This window comes from Mirounga leonina, unplaced genomic scaffold (genome assembly GCF_011800145.1).
Source record: "Mirounga leonina isolate KUSES-001 unplaced genomic scaffold, KU_Mleo_1.0 Mir_165, whole genome shotgun sequence".
In the NCBI taxonomy this organism is placed as follows: Eukaryota; Metazoa; Chordata; class Mammalia; order Carnivora; family Phocidae; genus Mirounga; species Mirounga leonina.
The window spans coordinates 68,367,680-68,389,126 of NW_023270415.1; the positions used below are offsets into that span (position 1 = coordinate 68,367,680).

The 21,447-nt window shown below is 44.9% G+C and overlaps 1 long non-coding RNA gene across 2 annotated transcripts in view; it reads left to right on the forward strand.

Annotated features, from left to right (window-relative positions):
- Nucleotides 1-20,145, forward strand: part of LOC118015210 — a 30,145-nt gene extending 10,000 nt beyond the window's left edge. Inside the window, exons 2-5 of one of the 2 annotated variants that reach the window (XR_004680571.1) lie at nt 2,569-2,683; nt 2,887-3,042; nt 8,480-8,589; nt 19,831-20,145. This is a non-coding gene — a long non-coding RNA (uncharacterized LOC118015210). Of the gene's footprint in view, nt 1-2,568; nt 2,684-2,886; nt 3,043-4,000; nt 4,635-6,017; nt 6,093-8,479; nt 8,590-12,943; nt 13,100-19,830 lie in introns of those variants that run through there. The other variant, XR_004680572.1, reaches the window with a different exon arrangement.
- Nucleotides 20,146-21,447: the final 1,302 nt, after the last annotated feature.

The following is a 21,447-nucleotide window of genomic DNA, read 5'->3' on the forward strand; positions in this document are numbered from 1 at the left end:
CTCGGTGTCATCTTATCTCCAACGGTACAGGAAGTGGAGAAGGGGGACACCTTAACAAGGGGAATTTATGTCTGCCTTCAGGCAGAGACGGGGAGGGCAGAAAGCTTTTCTTATATCTGCTCTTCAGTTGCCTTCAACTCAAATTAATCCTTGTGCCAAAGCGACACCTTTTGGGGTAGCATATTATGCTACTCTTCACTGTGAACCAGAGAAAGATGAGGTCTTGTCTCTGAGACAGCAGAATTCATTCTGTGCCAGGTACCGTGCTAACTCTTTGTAATCATTACCTGGTTCACCCTTCTCATGACCTCACAGGGCAGGTTCCATTTATGATTCTAATCCCCATTTTAGAGCTGGGGAAAGTGAACTACCTAAAGTGTCAAATCAGCCAACCAACAGGATATGGACCCAGATGGCTCTGAATGCAAGCCCCACTGGACAGGGGACCCTGGTGCTCCAGCCACTATTTGTCCCACTGATGTGACCAACAACAACAGGAAGGAGCTTCTTGCTAAGGCAAAATGCAGCCGTTAACTGTTCCTTTCTCTTCTTCCTCCTCCTCTAAGTGGGGTGTGCTTCCACCAGAGCATCTGGCTCAAGGGTTTCAGACCGGTGTCTTAGACTTTAGCACACCCATATAGATTTCAGTAACAGACTGATAGAAGATGGCCTCATTGGGGAAAGGGACCTGAACTTTCTGTATCCGGACAGCCCAGGGAGAGGGGGAAAAAGAAACAACCTGGGGACCCTAATTTGACAAATGAATGTATTACTATGGGAGGGTCTGAGACATTAAAGCTTTGGGGACATGACAACTATGATAAATAAATTGGATTTCAGTGTGCTGTACCGAACGAATCACTACATCCCTGCAGGCACTTAAACACAACACCAAACTGGAGCATGAAGAAGTCTGCCATTTTGGCAAGGTCAGAAAGATTCCCATTCCCACCTGGCAAATTTCCCTCACCTAGTGATTTACAAATTCCTGCCCCAAATTGTCAGGGACTTGATCAACATTTACCAATACTGCACTCAGCCCCTTTCCTTCCCTTGTCCACAAACCCCAGGGGCTCTTGCCTCCTGGGGGTCATTATGTAAATGAGTTATAGGCAGACCCTAACAACCATTAACTAGGAACACTCCACCTTGACCATCTCTAGTTAGCTGGATTTCTGCTTAACTGAAGGTTAAATAAAACCTGCCTTGTTTTATTCCTTGTTATTGAAAATCTTTCTAAACTGTGTTAGTGCACTTACCTGCCTAAGTTTCTGGAGCAGAATGAAAATAATTACATTTTTGCTCGATGACCAGACATCTTGCAGTGTCTTGGGGCACTGTTCTTGCTAGTGGTTAGGATTAAAATTTCGCTTTTGTTGCAGACTTTTGTGAGAAATTGGGTGCTAACTGTTCTAAGTTGAAAAGAAATTAATTCAATTTTGTTGCGAGAAGCATACCATCTTGCCTTCCCAGTGCCTAGTAGAGTGTCAGGAGCGTTTTCTCAAAAATGCTGATGGAGTCAATGATTGCCTGATATGAATTTATTTCTTGCAGGTTTTTTTCACCTAATAATGATTGTATCTGCTCTATATTGATTGCTAGTGATTTTTCCAGGGGTTGTGCTAAGCCCTGTGTATGCTTTACAGCATTTCATCCCTTGTTGCCACGCAGTGGGTGGGCTTTATTGTACCGATGAAGAAAAGGAGCCTCGGGGAGACTGAGTGATTTGGCAGAGGTTCCCAAACCAGGAAGGGGCAGAACAGAATTCACATTACTTGAGGGGTTTTATGGATGGCAGTTTTCTTCTGCATGTGGGGCTTGATATACCGGAACTGCCTCAAAACCACAAGAAAATGGAACCTCTAGGAAGTGAAGTTGAGGTGGGACAGACATACATACACCCCATGGTCCTCGACTCTTCATCTATGAGGGAATCAGTACAGCATAGTAGTGTTGAGCAGTGATTTTCAAATTATCTGTAGGGAAGGACCAGGCTGTTTGTTTTGTTTCCTGGTTTTGTTTGCAATTTCTAACTTTTTGTGTACAATACCTTTGTAAAATAACATTGATATAATTTACTAGATGAACACAGTAAAAATAATAAAACGATGTACAAGCCTTAACTTTTGCTACTAGATTTAGCAGATATAAAATAACTGTCATATAGTTATAAAATTTCTAGCAGCTCACTCCCAATTTTTGTTCTTCTTTCTCTGTGGACAGGTAACAAAGAGTAGGTGGACGAACAGAGGTGCTCCCATTCCACTGTATAGTGCTGGGTCCTGGGTCCAACTGGCCCTCCTCCAAGTGTGGTCTATGACCTGGCAGCATGGGCCTCCCCTGGGAGCTGAGCTTGTGGGAAAGGCAGGATCTGAGGCCCCTACTTCGACCTGCTGAATCAGAATCTACATCTGAACAAGGTCACCCGATGATTCTTGTGTGTGTTGGTGTATAGGAAGCATTGTCTTAGAACATAGGCTCTGAAGTCTGACTGCCTGTTTTAATCAAGCTCTTACCTCTTACTTCTGTGTGACCCTGAGCATCTCACTTAACCTTTCTGTGCTTCAGGTCCCTAGCTGTAACAGCGCCCCCCTCTGCTGTGAGCTACCGTGGACTACTGTGAGCACTGCGGGTTCCTCACCGCACTCAGGACCATCTGTTCATACTAACCGTCTGGAACAAAGTGAGTCTGCAAGGGTCCCCTCCAGGCTGGTAAGTTCTGGCCTCCCAGGATGTTGAGGGCAGATCTCACTGTGGCTTGGTGGATCTTTCTGGCCCATGGAGCCATGGCAGTTCAGCCGGGAGAGAGTCTGCTGTGGGTGGTGGGGTTTCTGGGGCAGTCGTGACCCTAGCTGCTCTCTTTCTTTCCTTCTGTTATCTCTACAGAAGAAAACCAGCATGTCCACTGGTGAGACTAACGGTTCCGTGAGCCGCGGCCAGGAAAAGGCAGCAAACAAAGTGAACAGTCAGCCAAGGAGCATTTGCTGGAGATTTACGTGGAAACCTGCTCACAGATGCAGAGCTGCTGGATTTATAACAAGGGTGGGATAATTTGTTCTTGTGTGCTAAGATAAGGGTAAACAAATTTCATGCTGTGATGTAAACTCCTATCTGCAGAAGTCAGGAAAGAGTCCTTGCCCTGCTGCCTAATCACGTGCTTGACAAATTATCCTCAGAGGCTTATTTCTCCGGCGACTTCATCTAGAGGTCACGCTGGGGCCTGAGTGTGAATGGTGGAAGGACATGCCTGGTTGCAGAGGAGAGAGACTCTTGTGTTCCTGTGCGTCCAGAAGCCCAGAAATGAAAGTGGCCACAGTGCTGGCTATAGTATTTGGAAAATCCCCCAGGGATGCTGGGGTGCTGCTGAGTAGCTCTGTGGGATCCGTGGGCACGGTTGAGGAAATATGGCTGGAAATGTGCATTCCCATTTCACCCCATGCTTGGCCTTGGTCCAGCAGAGACACACACCCTGGCCCTGCCCTTTGTACTGTCAACAGCAGGTAGATAAGTGTCCTGTGTTCCCAGCGAGCCTCATCACACATGGAAGGAAGCCTCCCCTGGGCTGTAGGAACTAGCTGGCTGTCTCTGCCACCCCTTCTGCTTCTCAAGGACCAAGGCACTCTCTTGATCATCTTTGTATCCCCGATGCAGGAGCTACTCTATATAGTTGAATAATGTTTACAGAAATAAGAAAGCAAGCTGGAGCTCAGAGGGTGAACCTCTAAGAAGTGTTGGGGCGCTACTTAAAATTTGGCCAATGATTATTCTGTCGTATACGTTATTTGGTGTTTTGCATATATTTGTTTTATAATCCTAATTATTCTCTATGTAATTATTATTACCCTACCTTACAGATCTTCCAACAGAGGCTCCAGAACCAAGAAAACACAGGTCTCCTCTTGTGAAGCCAGGATTAGAACTTACTACTGTTAGGCACCCAACCCCTCTTTGCCCAAGCTGATCCCAGAGTCCTGATTCCAGGGTATATCACTATCCATGTTCCTTTAGGAATTTCCCTGGGCCTAGGCCTCGGTCTCATTTTTCCCATCTGTAAAAAAGGGGGAGAGCCAGATTAAGATCCCATCAGCTGCTTGTCAGCAGGTGTCAGGAATGCAGGAGGGGGACGTGTGCCGTCAGGCAGACTGGTCTCTAAGGCTTGGGCAATGTCAAGTGTGACTCCCAAGTAAGCTGGATGTTGCTACACAGTCTTGGGTGTGAGAAAAGTGAACAGGGAGCCAGTCGGTAGCGCAGGACCTCCTAGCGGCCATTCATCCCAGGGGCTAGAAGTCCAACCTAGGACTGATGAGTGAGCAGGCTGGTGTAATAGAGAACAGTGATCCCAAAAGATGGGCGTGGTCCTGTTTGTGTGTGTGCAGAGTAAGGCACACGTATGTGCACACTTACGCACACATGGATACAGACATCAAGAGAGTGTCTCTGCGTAGCCAGAGACACAGAGACGTAGGATAAAATTCTTCTATATTGCAGATGATATCATCCAAACTCTCCGGCTTCCCAATATAGGACTCTGAAGATCATGAAGGCCTCTTATTAATCTCCCTCTGCCCATGATTTCCATATTCTTGGTGCAGACAGTGTGTATAGTGTATTACATTCTGTGGAAAACAAAGAAGGTAATATATGTGTGTGTACATGTGCATATGTACAACATATATATGTCACTATGTATATATTGTTTTTTTCCATGATTTTTCCATATATGGGCTATTTCTGAAAGTCTATCCAAAAAGCTAGTAAGCATAGTTGTCTCTGGGTAGGGATCTAAGTGCCAGAGGTACAAAAGAGATATTAGCTTTGCATAATATCCTCTTTTACAATATTTGAATCTGTTGATCATGGATATAGATTCCTTATTCAAAACAGTAAACCAAAACAAACAAACAAACAGAAAACTATGGTTAAGCACTTATCTTACACTCAGCTGTTTCTGAATTGGTTCCTCAGAGCAGCTGATTTGTTTCTGAATGCCATTAACTCTCTGAGTATTTATGATACTGTTAAAGGTCCTTTAGGGTTCATTGGAAAGAAGTAGATTGAAGGAAGGCCCCTGGAGGTGAGGAGGATGGAAATGCCCTAGGGGGTGGCGGTTCCTCCAGCCTCAGCCAGGAAAGGCCAGACCACTGGGGCCTGACGAGTGCCAGTCATTCTAGCAAATCAGTTAAGAAATAAGGTGGACTTTCCATCTTAACACCTGGCTGAAGGGGGTGTATTTAGAAGTATTGGGAGATTTGAACTGGACTTAGGGAACTTATTTTTTATTTTTGAAAGTAATTCGGCTGCAAATGCCAGACATTTGCTGCTGGACTGAGCTGTGGACACAGAACTGAGATGCAGACTTTAAAAAGAGAGTCAGCTGACTTTATTTAATACCTGCCTTGGGCCGGATTGTGGGTAGGCATTTTGCGGTCTCATTTCATCTTAAACAATCCTAAAAAGTATGAGTCCATTTTACCTGTGAACGAAATGAAGACCACGGGACCCTAGGGGTTAATCAGATGTGGCCCCAGATGTCACAGCTAATATGGCAGAATCACAATATGACACGAAATTCTCTTTGATTCAAACCCTAGGGTTTGCCCAATACTGTCTAAAGAAAAGGAGTGGGAGCTTCTTGTCGTACTGTATTGGCAAATACTTATCATAAGGTAGTGGCTCTGAAACTGACTACATCAGAATCACCGGAAGGGGTTGTTCAAGCACTTACTGCTAGCCCCGCCCCCAGAGCTTTGGCTTCAGTAGGTTTGGGGTGGGGCCTGGGAATTTGCATCTCCAGCAAGTTCTCAGGTAATGCCGATGCTTTTGGTTTGGTGACTCCCCTTTGAGAACCACTGTCCTCAAGAGACTAGAGTAGGGTTCATAGAGCTTAACTGGTGATTTTAGGATCAAATGTGATGCGAACAGGGCAATTTCATGCTGTTTATATTTCTTGTAATTATTTTCTTTGGGTTTTAATGAAATACTTTTCAAAAATATCTACCTATCTTACCTATTTTAAGGTGAAAGAGGAAAATGCCTTTGGGTTTACACATGAGCCAGAGAGAAAGGGGGACCAGCGCATCTTGCATCTTACGGTACGGCATGCAGAGGGGGCCACAGGACTCCCCAGGGGAAGACCAAATCACTGATCAGGACTCTTTGGATCACTAGTGACAGAAATCTAACTCATTTCTCTCAAGATCGAATGTAGCTATGTGAAACAGCAGCTCACTTTAAACAGGTGTCTTAAAACCAATTTTTTGTTTTTCTTGTTTTTCTCTAACAAAATCAGGTCTGGCATCTCTGTGATTCTTTTTTCTTTTCTTTTTTTTAAAACCCATGGTCACAAAAGAGCTGCTGTGGCTCCAGTGATCACATCTGTATTCTAGTAAGGAAGGTGGAAAGTGGAAGAGATGTGGTCTGCCTCCTCAATTGTTATATCCCTTTTAAAGCCTTCAGCTGCGTCACATAACCACATCTAGCTGCAAGGGACACGGACAGAGCATTTAGAGGATGGTACATTCCCCCCTACACAAAATCAGTATTTTTCAGTCAAGGGAAGAAGAGCTATTGGGTATTAGGAATGCACTGAACAGTCTTGCACAGCAGATTGGGCAAAATCTGGAAGACAGTGGCTTCAGGAGAAAGGCAAAAATGAGTGGTTTTAAGAAAGTTAGAGGGGTTAGCTTTTGCTGAATAGCAAGCCACTCCAAAACTCAGTGTCTTTTAAAGTTTAAGTTTAAATAAACACATATTTGCTTATGAATCCGTGGATTGGCAACTCACGTGGGAGACTCATCTGTGCTCCATGTGGTGTCCACTGGGTTTAGCGTTGCATCTGTGACCTTAGATGGCTGGCTGGGACAGCTGGGATCTTTGAGACACGTGGGTTCTTCTTTCTACATGGTTTCTTGTCCTACTGTCCCCGTCTTTACATGATAGCAAGAAGGTCCCAGGGACCCACAAGTTATTTATTGTGGAGCAACAAACCACTCTAAAACTTGGTGAAATAAACAACCACCCTTCCATTTGCTCATAACTCTGTGCACCATCATTTTGGGCTGGGCTCAACTTGATGGTGGTTCTGCTCATCTCTGGTATCCCTCATGGGGCATAACTGGGGCCAGATGATCCATGATGGTCTTCCTTTTATGTCCAGCAAATGGTGCTGGCTATCGGCTGGGCCACCTCTCTCCAGCAAGCTAGCCTGGGCTTCTTCACATGCTGACTAAGTTCTAAAAGCAGCAAGGGAGAGGGTAGGTCCCAATGCATAAGTATGTTTCAAGCCTCTATCACATCACATCTGCTGATGTCCCACCAGCCTAAGCAAGTCATATGGCCAAGACCTGAATCAATGTGGGAGGGGACTGTGCAGGTTGTGGATACAAGGAGACATGATTTAAGTCTACCACATGTACCTTAAACCAAGGACTTGAATGTCCACAGGGTTGTCCCTGTCATATCTTTGCTTTTCTCTGCAAGTCCTCTTCATTCCTTTAGACAAAAGCCTTCCCTGGAGCCACACCTGCCCTCAGTTCCAGAAATCACTTTTTTTCAGTTTCCCAGCAAAGAGAAAAGGGTCTTTCTCCCTTCAGTTCTATTCTGAATGCTGCTGGGAAGAACTCTGATTGGTCTGCTTTTGGTGAGATGCCCATCTTGCAGCTAAGTAATTAGGATACAATTACTGGCAGTTCTCACTAGAAGTGCATATTTGGATAGGGGTTGCAGAAGGAGCAATGTTGGAGACACTATTCTAAAAATAAAGTGGTGTCTCTTCTGGAATAATGGAGATATACTGGCCAGAAAAGACAAATGTATGGGCACAGACATCATTAGGGAACTTTTTTTTTTCTTTTTTTAAATTTTGTTTATTTGAGAGAGAGCGTGAGTGAGCATAAACGGGGGAGGAGCAGAGGGAGAAGGAGGAGCAGACTCCTGTCTAAGCAGGAGCCCGATGTGGGGGATGGAGGGCTCGATCCCGGGACTTCAGGATCATGACCTGAGCCGAAGGCAGACATTGAACCATCTGAGCCACCCAGGTGCCCCATTAAGGACCATTTGAACAGAAAACCTCACAGACTCTTGTGGATATTTTTTGTTTGTTTTGTTAGTTGGTTGGGAGGGTTGGTTCTCTTAAGAATTTAAGCTAAGCTTAAATTCAGGGTCTGTAAAGATGTAATCTAAGCTTAAATTCAGTTTCTATTGTTTTCCAAAAACTCTACACCAATCTACACATTTTCCCTATTTTATTCAAAAAAATGCAGACTAATGTCCACTGCTGGCCCCAGTGGGAAGGTTTCTAACTGGGTGTTTTTTGTGGCAAATATACAATAGCAATTACATTGTTTTGTCACTCACCTACCCCTGAGATTGTGTTGGGATGACAGCACAGAAAAGCCAAAGAAGAAAGACCTCAGTCCTTAATTGGCACATTGGTCCCATCAATGAGGATTTTTTTTTTTTTTTCCTCCAATCCCATTAGGTATTCAAGAGTATGCTAATGACGTTTCACCTTATGACCTGTGAATATATGGGAATGAAAATTGCTGGGATCGCCTCTGCGATGCATGGCCTCTGATGGGGGCATTCCAGGTGAGTGTCATGGAGGGTCCCCAGCATGAGTGGAGGATAAGGGCCCACTCTTGCCTTTTTAATTGGAGTGAGGGAAAGTAAAGAAAAGCAGCCACGGAAAGGGCACGGGGTGTAGGAATGCTGGTCTTTGGGGAATGCGATCCAGTTTCCACAAATAGCAGAGATTCCTGAAAGGCTTTGAGGCTGGCTTTGCTGGGTAGCCAGGGAGATGCTGTGCTTCTTGCCTCCCTGCTCCTGGAGAAGGTGAGTTTGCTCCCCCCTGCCCAGAGGCCTCGGCTGGTGCAGCCAGGGCTTATTTCAGAAACGCTCCCAGATACAGCTGCTACTCTGAAGCACTCCGTTCATTGGTGGAACTGGCTCCTAATGGTTTCGGTGCCCTGAGGCATTTCACAGACTCCCCTTCCTCTCAGCAAACATTTGCCGGTAATTGTGGTGTCACCACTCTTAGTTAACAGGTTCTGGTTTGCCTCAAGGGGTTGTTGAGTTCTCTGTTGGATTCTTTGTTAGCAATTGTGGTGTGTTTATAAGTAGGACTGCTGAGGAGTCTCGGCTGTGACTTTGGAGTATGAAAACAGTCTGGCTTCGCATACACCCCATTCAGAATCCATGTTCCCTCCTGTCTGTACTCCTCCACGGTCTCCCATTCCCACGGGTCCTGGATAGACATTTGTGGGAGATGCCTGGGCCCAAACTGGGATTTCTCAGCCAATGCAATGGAAAAGCCAAAGTGAGAAGAGTAACGTTTCAATCAGGTAAATTGTGCTAAGGTCCACGAGAAGCCACAAGGAGACCACCTGCCTTTCTAAAATAGCAATGGGCTACAGAGCAAGGAGTCAGGTCAGACTCTTTAGGGCACACTTGGGGTGCTGGGGGTGGGGATGGGAGCTGGGGGGTAGGCAAAGCAAGGGAAGGTTTCATGTAATTGCTTAGCCATAGTCATATCTCAGGGACCCACAAGGAGGGAAGTGAGACCTGAGATGAGTTTGTAGGTAGAAAGTGGGAAGGACTGCACTCCTACTTCAGCTAGAACCCATCTATTATATTTTATACATTGAATGACCAACTAGGATCCAGATTTTAAAAAATTAGTAGACTTTTTAGAGCACTTTTAGATTTACAGGGACATTGAGCAGAAATTACAGAGTGTTCCCAAATATCCCTTTTCCTTTCCAACCCATCCCTCACCCCATTTTCTCTTTTATTAACATCTTCCATTAGTGTGGTACATTTGTTACAAGTGATGAACTAATACTGATATATTATTATTAAAGTCCATAGTTTATTGTTACAAGTGATGAACCAATACTGATATATTATTATTAAAGTCCATAGTTTAAATTAGGGTTCACTCCTTGTACGTTCTATGAGTTTTGACAAACCCATAATGCCATGTATGCACATTATACTGTCAGAATAGTTTCACTGTCCTAAAAATGCTCTGTGCTCCATCTATTCAGCCCTCCCTGGACTCCTGGATTCCACTAAGCTTTTTACTGTCCCTATAGTTTTCCCTATGTCAGTCATATCTTTGTAATCGTACAACATGTAGGCTTTTCAGATTGGCTTCTTTTACTTAGCAATATGCACTTAAGTTTCCTCCATGTCTTTTCATGGCTTGAGAGCTCATTTCTTGTTATCACTGAATAATATTCCACTGTTTGGATATACTACAGTCTGTTGGATGTAGATTTTAAAAGAGGTCTTCTACAAAAAGCATGTTTAAAAATCACTGGTTTAGAAACAAATAAACACTGGGTTAGAGTTTATGGCTTTCTTTTATGAGGTAACCAAGATGTTGGATAGGCCACCTGCAGGGACAGCACCCAGGTAAACAGATGTGAGGACAGGTCAGAGTGACTGGTTTATAGGAAAACCTCAATTCCTACACACATATAAAAGACAATATTTAAAATGGCTGGTATTAAGAGAAAGAACACTGGACCAGGAATGAGAAGATGTGGTCCAATATGAGTCGAGCATAGAGTGACAATTTGTTTATTCACTCATTCATTCAGCACTGATTTACTGAACACCTAATTGGAAGATTCACGCTTGGTCCTGGGAATAGAATAATGAACAAAACAGATGGAACTGATGAGACTTTCAGGAGAGTCAGGCACTCGCCAAAAAGATCACACCAACGAATATACCGTTACATACAGAATGAAGTTTCGAAGGAAAACAACACGACTGCTATTGGAGAGCCAGGGGTAGTTCCCTATAGGAAGGGGCACTTGACCTGAGATCTTAGGAATAACTGGCAGTTGACTTGGATAAGGAAGAGGCTGTTACTCTTGTGACCAGCCCCACTAGCACCCTGCTTATCAGACCCTTCTCTTCCATTGTCCTCTCTATAAGGCAACTCCATGATGGAAATGCAGCCTTCTGTGGAATGACTGGGGCATACAGTGGGTATAACCCTCTGACACCAATCCAAAGAGCTGTCTAAGTACCTCCACACAATGCAAGGGTGCCAAAGACAATTAAGCTTTATTTCTTGCTTGCTGTGTCCTCCATCTCTTTTTTTTTCCAACAAAATATATTTTGAGCAGTCATGATATTCCAAACATGGGAGGTATAAAATTAAATAAAAGATGGTGTCTCCCTTTGTGGATGAGGCTGATGAGTCAACATGTAATTGCATAACACACTCCAACAGCAGCCCTTGCAGGGTGTTCTGAGGGCATCCACATGTGTTTTTCTTGTAGTATGTATTGAGTGCCCGCTGTATGTGTTGGGCCAGGGATGGAGAGATGAAGGAGGTATAGGATCTGCCTATAAGGACCTCACTTTCCAGTGCAGGAGATGATCTGTCAACGTAATTCAGTACAGTGAATCCCAAGATAGGCACAAGAGGTAACAGAACTGCTTGGAAGAAGGTACTGTTGAGAATCCTCGCTTAAAATCTTTTTTGCTTTAGGCAGAGGAAGTAGACTTCTTCCTAATTTATGGTAAAATGATTTATGGAAATGTATATACGTAACTATTTTAGCTAAAAAATTCTTTTCACTTAATCTGAGGCCTGAGATGACAAATTCCTCACTCTGCAGAGGGAGGCTCAGTGTTGCAGTATTAAATAAAGATTATGCAGCTTCCTGAGGTGGAAGACCGAAACCAGCATGCTGAGGTCAGTCCTGCTCAGATGCAAGTGACGTCTTTAGTTCTGGCTATGAATTCTCCTAGGGCCTAGTGAATGAATTCAATGTTGGGGGGTCAGATGTAGCCCTGATTTTCCTTTTGGAATAAAGCATCAACCACAGCCTGTTCTAATCTGTTGGACCCAGTGGGAGCCTCTCTTGGTTCAACCAGGGCCATTAGAGAAAGGCTGATGGGGGTCTGGAATATGATTCCCAGCCAGGATTTAAATGTGTCTGGTGGCCCCTTCCAGCCTCTCTGTACTGGCAGGTGTCTTCTGCCCCAGTATCATAGAGTCCAGGATGCAGGGGCAGCAAGCCCAGTGAGGATGTCTGTTTTTTGTCCACTGTCTTTTGGGTAAGAGGCTGACGGGGGCAAACCATCTGCACCGTGTCATTCTGCCCTCCACACATTCCCATGAGGAGGTACATGAGGCCGTGTCCCTAGGATGCCCAGTTTGCCTGCGTTGTCCAGAACCATTTATTGCTGTTCCAGTGCAGCAGTTGAGAATGTGGGCTCTGGACTTCGCCAGGTCTGGTTTTGAAATCCAGTTCTGCCACTGAATAGCTGTGAGGCCTTGGACAAGTGGCTTTACTTAGTTCTGAGGCCTGTCTGTAAAATGGGTATAATCACAGTACCTATATCAGGATCCTGACGGGAAATAGAGGCTGCACTCGGGTTAGGGTCATTCAAGCAGGTTTTATTTACAAAAAAGGGAAGCTCTCAGTGTGTGGAAGTGGTTTAGGAAGCCACACAAGGTAGTGAGGTAACTCAGGTTCATAGGAAAGAGGGAAGAGACAAGTGACAGGAACTCGAAGGGGGAAGAGGTGCTTAGCAAAGGCCTCTGTGAGAAAAGCCAAGACCTTAGTCTACCAGAAGTGGCCTCACAGGGAACGAACCTGACCTTCCTTTCCTTCCTTTCTCTGAAACCCTGCTCCCTTGAGGCTGCCTGTTGGCCGAACCCAAGGAGAAGCTAGGGGGCAAGAGAGCAGATGTCATAAGCTGCACAGACAAGCCTCCCAGGGCAGAGAGAGCAAAGTGGAAGCGGGGAGGGATGCTGGTGGAGGGCAAATGGAAGATACCCAGCACAAACTGCACAGCGTGGTGGAGCTGATTACAGAGCACAATGACCTAAGGCTTGTTGACCTTGAGGGCACAGTTCCCGGCACTGAGTATTTAAGGAATGTTAACCGTGACACTTCGTATTTCTGTTTTCTAGATCAAATGTGAAAGAGTTGGCAATGTTTCAGAGTTAAGCGCATGAAGCAGGGCCTAACTGGAGTAACAGGGATTTTACATGTGGTCCTCACCCATGCTCAAGTAACGATGAGTTTGTGGTCCTCACCCATGCTCAAGTAACAGTGAGTTTGTGCTCCCTTTGGTAGAAAAAGAAAACTGAGTGTGGTTTCTCCTGTCCAGAGGAATGTTCAAATTACTTCTTTGAACCCAGCCCACCTCCTACAACTCTTATCATCTTTTCTTTGCCATTTCGGGTTGCATGTGAATGTGCTATTATAAAGAAAATGTGATTTAAGCTACTGATCACTAAAGTAATGGTTCTCAAAAGAATAAGGGTTATTTGGGTTATTTGGAGGGGCAGGAAAAGGGGACTCCACCTAGCCATGAGGCAGTATGTGCGGGATGTAGAGGGTACAAAGATGACATGAGATCTCATCACCAGAGAGGCTGACTCGTAGGGATAGGTCCATTCCCAATCTTGGTATTAATGGATCTTCCACATGGTCCTTCTGCCTTAACTTTTGATGTGAGCATGAACCAGTCATGGTGCCTAGATTTCTGTAAATTTTGTGTCTTACCTCAGGAGTATTCCGCAGATTAACAAACATCGAGAAAATAGGTGAGTCCTTTTGCATGGGGAAGGGAGCCTGTCTTCCTATTGCCTATCATTAATCAAGATGGGATTGGTTCCCCAGTTCCCCCCTCCTACTAATGGTGTGAACTTGGGCGAGCCGTGTCACCTTTCTGAGCCTCAGTTTCCCCATTTGTTAAGGTAGGGTAGGAATACTTTTCTTGTGAGGTTATTTGGAGTAAATGAAAGGAAGTCATGCATGCAAAGAACCTGTAGGCACTCAATGCATGGCTCTCTCTCTCCCGAAATCCATTTTATATTATATTATATTTAATTTTTAATTTTTAAATTTTTAATTTTCTATTTCATTTTAAACAGCCATAAATACTCCAATAATAGGGAGCCAGAGATAGTTCACAAAGATTCTCTAACACCAACAGAAAATAGAAATATTTCCCAATTCTCCTACATTCAAGTGCCGTGGATTGACACAACTTCTCAGAGCCCCACCTCCTTCCACTTGCTCCTAATCCTTCATCTGGAAGGCTGCCCTTCTCACACCCCACACCATCAGCTCTTCACTCTAGTTTCCCTGTGTCTACCCTTCCCCAGAACTGTGTTCACACCGCATTCAAGACCTCACACACCAGGATGCTCTGTTCTGCCCACAGGCTCCCTGCTAGGCTGTGTCCTCGAGGCGGGTAGCACCTGAGGTGTAATCCCAGCGAACACACATCAGGCTCCTCAGTTCCAGACATGCTCTCTCACTGAATCCTCACATCCGCCCTCCAGGGCATTGTTACCAACGCTTTATGGATGAAGAAACTGAGGCACCAAAAATTTCAGCATTTTTACCAAAGGGCTCAAAGGTCCAAGTAGCAGAGCCAGAATCCGAACCTGGTCTGACTTGGGGGTCTCCGTTCTTCTCTGCACTAGCTGTGTTGGCTCTGGATAGAATCCCTGCCTCATCATAGGTGTCCCAGAAGTGCTTGTTGAATTAACTGGAACAAACACCCAAAGCTATTAGAAAGTTTTAACTTCATGGGCTATGTACCCTTATGTGAAGGGAATGCTGATGTAATGAATTTGCGCCCGTGAGGCATTGGAGAAAGCTAGGTTTAACACTTAATTTTTTTTTTTAAAGATTTTATTTATTTATTTATTTGAGAGAGAGAGAGCACGAGGGTGGGGAGGAGCAGAGGGAAAGGGACAAGCAGATTCCGTGCTGAGCGCAGAGCCGGACGCAGGGCTCAAACCCAGGACCCTGAGCTCCTGACCTGAGCCGAAATCGAGTCAAGAGTCAGTTGCTTAACAGACTGAGCTACCCAGGTGCCCCAAGTTTAACACTTTAAAGTCATTCTGCCATTATGTATAACAGAATTTGTGTAGGATCCTTTTTCCATTCAGATACTTACCGAGCATGATATGAATACAAAAGCACACAAAGTACGCATTCCACACACTACCATTTCCTAGGCAGGGACGAGCTGGGATAGCTTGGGGAGTAAGATTGCAACACCTCTCTCTGTGTCCTTGCAAGGAAATTCCAACAGCTCTCATTTAGAAGTTTCCCTTTGGTGGCAAGTGGCTCACCACGCAGCACAGAGGAGTGAGATAAGTGTTATCATGGCCATTGGACTTGACTGTAGTTCAACCCCAAGGTCACTGGGAGGCCAGAGCAGAACAAGGGAAGGAATGTTGGCCTCTGAGCCCGCTGAACCTCAGGGCACAGTCACTCCCCCTGTTGGCTTTCCCATGGAGCACTGTGTCAGCCTGTACCAGCCCTTCACGGGGCTGCCATGCTTCTCCCCACAGGAAGGGAACCAACCCCACACCCGCATTCTGGAAAGCTCAGGCACCACCCTGCATGGCCCTCACTCCTCTTTGCGCATGCAGCCTGTCTCCAGTTCACACAAAAGACTCTTTCAGAAACTGGTTACCTGGATTTGAACTTTTCAACGAGGCTTTTTTTTTTTCTTTAAGCTCTGCAGCTCAAATACCAGATCCTGCTGTTGCTAAGATTAAGGATTTTCTCCCTCAGCTCAGTTTCCATTGACTAGGAAAGACCAGGAGATGGATTACTGTTCTCTTGCCAAAAGCAGAGAGGGTGCTTGAGCTTCTGGGGCTAACACTGGGATCTGACATTATTCAGGCCTGTGCTAATAGTCCTTAGTTACTCCTCAAGCTCTCACAAAAGTCACACACATTTGTGTTGGTAACTAAGGCCTACGGAAACCAATCAGCCCTAAGTGCACACAGGAGAACCATGGAGTCGGAGTAAAAGGTAATTTAACATGAATATTTATATACTGTACATACTGCGTGCCATGATTCACGCAGCTTATTTTCAGTTTATGTGTTTGCTTCCCATTTGCCGTCTTTATTTATTACAAAGTTAAAGCCGTTAGCGAAATAACACATCAGAGTGGGTTTTCTCCCCCGCCCTGCCCCATCTTTAAAAAATTTTCCTGCTTTCTTTTTTTTTTAAAGATTTTATTTATTTATTCATTTGAGAGAGAGAATGAGAGAGAGAGAGCAGGAGAGGGGGGGAGGGTCAGAGGGAGAAGCAGACTCCCTGCCGAGCAGGGAGCCCGATGCGGGACTTGATCCCGGGACTCCAGGATCATGACCTGAGCCGAAAGCAGTCGCTTAACCGATTGAGCCACCCAGGTGCCCATAAAATTTTCCTGCTTTCTAATGTATTTCTGGGAAAGTCTGCCAGTATAGCAACGAGACTGGTCACTGCTGCCAAACCCCAGAGATTCACGGAGTGCTGTACTGAGTGGAGTGTTTGCCAGGCCCGTACCACTGAGTGCTGCGCTGGCCACCACATGAGCCCTGTGGCTGCTGAGCTGGGGAGCTCCCATCCATCACCATTAGTGACAAGAATCCCCCGCTGCTCTGACTCTCAAGGTGGGGATGCAGGTGCCAAGACTGCTAGAGTGTTCGCTGGGTGCATGGGATCTGGAGCTAGAGAAGCTTGGGTTTAGGGCTCAGCACTTCCCCTTACTAGCTCTGGGATGCCTAGCAAATGACTTTCTACATCCTTTCGATGAACATTCTCAGTCTCCATTTCATCTTCTACAAGATGAGCCTAATACACTCAGCTTGACACATGACAAGCTCGAAATATACATGTGCTCCTAACAGTAACCTGGAGGTGACGAGGAAAAACACAGCCTAGGGAGGTTTAAGTCCCTTCCCTAATGTACACACCTACTGCATTTTGGACCTAGTTGTCTGATCCCTGTTTGCTTCATTCCAAAGCTTCCAATCTGTTCGTAATGAAACCCACCTCAATATCTCTTGCTGTTTTCTACCAGAAATATGTATTTGAGATCTGGCAAATTTGAGCTTTTGGGGGCCTTGACCTGGATACAAATGGTAAGAATAGGTTTAAAAAAAAAAAAAAAGGCGCAGGTTGTCCTCGTACCAGTGCCAGATGAAACGTGCTTTTTAGAAATGTCATCCTAATATTTTGATTTGCGCCTGAGTTCCGTTTCTATGGGAGCTGCAATTCCCAGCACTCCTAAACTTCGCTGCTGCTGCCATGGTCTTGATGACTGGTATACAGAGAGATGCATCTCTCAATCCCAGGGGAAGAGCTTGTTCAGCTCTGGATGTCATTTTCCAAGAGAAGCAGAGACATGTTGGGCATGCCCCGAGGAGGGCCAGCAGGATGGTGAGGGCTGTAAGAACATGCTAGGAGCAACGCTTGCTCCATCTCAGAGGAAGAGGCCTGATGTGTGGCAAAGAGATTAATCTTTGCCTTTGAGGCTTCAGACAGAAGGTCTCACACAACAGGTGCGAGGCACGAGGAAATAGTTTTGGGTTCAATTGGAAAGAGAGAGTTTTGAGCCTGCAGTTAAACAATAGAAGGAGCTCTGCTGAAAGGGAGGCATTTTCATCTCTATGGTGTGCCTGATGGACTGAGGAGCAATTTTTAACCATGTTGTTCCAAGGGTTTGTACATAGACGAGAAGAGAACCAAGGTGCCCTCCAACTCATAGATTCCATCCTCATGATGCTGGGTGCTTACAGATGTGCAAAAGGCTTTCCTACACCTGTTTTCTTTCACTCATTCACGTGCAGTTAGTCAGTAGACCAGTGAATGGCTTTCGTGCTCCCACTATCTGGCCCTAGGTATCAAGTACGTAACAGTTAACAAATGCTGTCAAGTACCTTATAGTCTTGCGGGAGAAATGGACAAGAAGACAGACATTTGTAACAGAACCTGGTAAGGGCTGGAAGAAGAAGCATAGAGAACACCAAAAAAGAATATCTACCCCTGTCTGGGGAGGAGAGAAGGCTTCCTGGAGGAAGGGACATCTAGGATGGGACCCAGTTGGACTCAGCCAGGGGAATAATGGAGGAGCATAGTAGGCAAGGCATTAGCCTGAACCAGAGCCTGGAAATGTAAAAGAAGAAGGCAGGATGGGGAGCTGTAAGCAGTTCTGTTGGGCTGGAACAGAGTCTGTGAAGATGAAAACAGGGACACAAAGAGATGAGACTAGAAAAGGAAGTTGTGGGAGATGGTGAAAATGGACACATCCTCTTTTCTTCTTAGCAACAGGGGACATCTATTTTCCCATTTCATCCCTTGAATCTGAATCACCTATGGGACTTGCTTCAGCCAATGAGAAATTAGTAAATATAAGAGGAAGAACAAAAAGAGGCTTGAAAAATGCTTGCACAGGAAAGTTTCTTGCTGCTCTTGGAGACTGACACTGACAATTTTTTAAGTCCATGATAACCTGCTGGAAGGTGAGAGACACTTGCCCCCAGTGTCTTCTTGGTCATCCCTGGCCTGGAGTCAACTATCTTCAGAAGCAGAGCTACCTAGCTGACCTGCTGTTAACCACAGATGCATGAGTGAGCCCAGCAAAGCTCATCAGAAGAACTGCCCAGCTGAGCCCAGCCCAAATTGCTGACTCAGAAAATCATGAGCTAAGTAAATGGCTATTATTTTATTCAACTAAATTTTGAGTGTTTTTTTTTTTTTTCTTCTTCAGTAAAAGCTAATTGATATGGCAGTCTTAGAGATTTATAAATCACGTTAAGGAATTTGGACTTGAATCTGAGAGCGCCACGGAGACTTCAAAGGGTTGAAGCTATGGAAATGTTAGTATCAGATTTGTGTTTCGGAATAATCACTGTTGGATCCAGCCAATGAGATCATGTGTGGTTAAGTATCTGCAAATTGTAAAGCAGTATACAAATACAGTTGATGAGTAAAAATAGTACATACCAATGGCCTAGAGACACATGACACACAATATCAAGGCAAGCCCTTCAAATCAAACTCCCTGAAAATATCCAGCAATGGCACATCTGGCTATAAACAAATTACCTCCCAAGTACCTTGCTGCTGATAACCAGCTCTGAGCCTAGAAGGAGAGCTGGCCAAAGCAAGGTGGCCCGGGGGAGGGGCAGAGTATGCCAAGAACATGGAAGATTCACTTTTCTCAAAGATGACTTAGATCAACAGTTGTTCAGGCTAATTTGGTCCCTGTAACAATTACCTAGGTCCTGGGGCCTCAAGCAAGCCTTTTAGAAGATTATCATAAGGGCATGATCAAAGAATTACACAAGGATGAGTTTGCTTTTTGCAACATTATTTATACTGTGAAAAAGTTAACACAAATGTCCAACAAGAGGGAAATAATGATGTAAATTATACAACCATATAATAGTGGTTGAAAACTATGTAAATATTAAAATACTTTTAAAGATTGTGGCACAGAAAATGTTCACAATATAAAACATATGCATATAAAGTAGGTAACAGTTTCCTACTAGCAGTTTTCTGCCCTTTTACTTTTAATAATAAACTACTGATTTTTAGCTGAAAACATGGCCCAGCTAGAAATCTCATTTCTCAGCCTTCCTGGCTTCTGAATGTGACCAGATAGCTGAGTTGTGGACAATGGAATGTGACCAGGAGGGATGTGTGCCACTTCCAGATTGTTCCCTAAGTATTTATGGATGGGTGTTCCCGTTCCCTGTGCTTTCCTGTAAGGTTGAGTTGCAGATGTCATGATGGGAGCTCAGAGATATATGTTGGACCCAGCACCTGTCTAGGGAGTAGGTGTCTCCTGTGTTGATGAAAGTCCTGCCCAGTGTGAATGCTTCACCAAAGCTCAGGTGACCCATGAGCTGCTGCATGTTTGAGGGACACTCATTTGAAGGTCAATGATCAGGTGCTCAGGTGGGCAACTTGAGAAAGTCACACACTCAGCAGCAGAGTCCCGCAGAGCCAAATATTCTCGTTCTAAGTCTGGCACCTTATCTCTTAGATTAACTGTGATATTGTGGGGACTGCAAGTGACGTGAAGAGACAAAGGAAGGACTGTCACAGGAGTGCAGGTGGGTATATATAAAGTGTGAATGAACTTGGGCTATTCATTTTGGGTCATTTCTCCTTTGATCTCTTTTTGTTGACTCTCGGTTCTGCTCCCTTTCTGTCATGGGTTGAAGGCTTCCCCCCACCAAATTCTTATATTGAAATCCTAATGCACAATGCCTCAAAATGAGACCTTACATGCAGAAGAATCTTTGCAGATGTAATCAAGTTAAGATGAGGTCACTAGGGAAGTAAGTCAATCAGAGAAACAAAATTATCATATGGTTTCACTCATATGTGGAACATAAGGAATAGTGCAGAGGATAATAGGGGTGGGGGGGGAACTGAATGGGAAGAAATCAGAGAGGGAGACAAACCATATGAGACTCTTGACTCCGGGGAAACAAACTGAGCTTGTGGAAAGGGAGGTGGGTGGGGGGATGGGGTAACTGGGTGATGGGCATTAAAGAGGGCACGTGATATAATGAGCACTGGGTGATATACTCAACTAATGAATCATTGAACATTATATCAGAAACTAATGATGTACTACACCTTGGCTAATTGAATTTAAATTAAACAAAGATGAGGTCACTAGGGTGGTCTCAAATCTAACACGACTGGTGTCCTTATAAGATGACACATGGACACACACAGGGAAGCTGGCCATATGACAGTGAAGGTTGAAGTGTTAATAACTACAAGCCAAGAGTGCCTGCAAACCACAAGAAGCTAGGGAGAGTCAAGGAAGGATCCCCGACACAAGCCTTCAGAGACAGCATGGCCCTGGTGACACCTTGATTTTGGACTCTGAAGCTCCAGAACTATGAGATAATGAATTTTTCTTTTAAGCCACCCTGCTCATGCTATCAGCAAGGCAGCCCTAGGAAACGAATACACTCTTTCTGGGCCACCTAATTCCCTGCAGAAATGGCCAAGGCAGGCAGAGCAGTCCAGGCAGCTGGGCACCCATAGGGTTCTGACCCCTTCCTTACCCAGGGCCCTGGGAGTGACTGGCTGGCCAGGCTGGGGCCTTGACTTAGAGGATTTCCCTCAGCATTAAAGCCAGAATGGATCAGGCATGAACAATTGCAAGATTTATTACTTAACCCTGATTCCTACCAGGGTTTTGGGGGGAAAGAAACAGATGAGTGGTCTATGGAAGACCTTCCAAGCCCAAGCTCTTGTCATAGTCTCCGTGTTCCCATTCTTTTTCTGGGACAAAACTACTCCCATTTGTACTCATCTCCTGAGAAGATGGAGCAAACTGGACAAATGGGAACACCCTCACCAATAAAATCACAAGTTACTTCATTTGCATGCACTTTTCTCATTTAAATATCATTACCATAAGGCGGAGGTCCTATTGCCAGGGTGACGAGTAACAGAAAATGAGCAGGGTAGGTTTGCCAGAGACTCTCCACTTTGACCCATTCCTGCTGTGTTCTCAGCTACCCTCCCAACTGCCATTAAAGGAATACAAATCATTCCATAGTTCTGCCTTTTTCTCATCTTGTTTCACTTTTCCCTTTGCTTAAGATTCTACTCCTTACCCTACTGGATTTGCGAA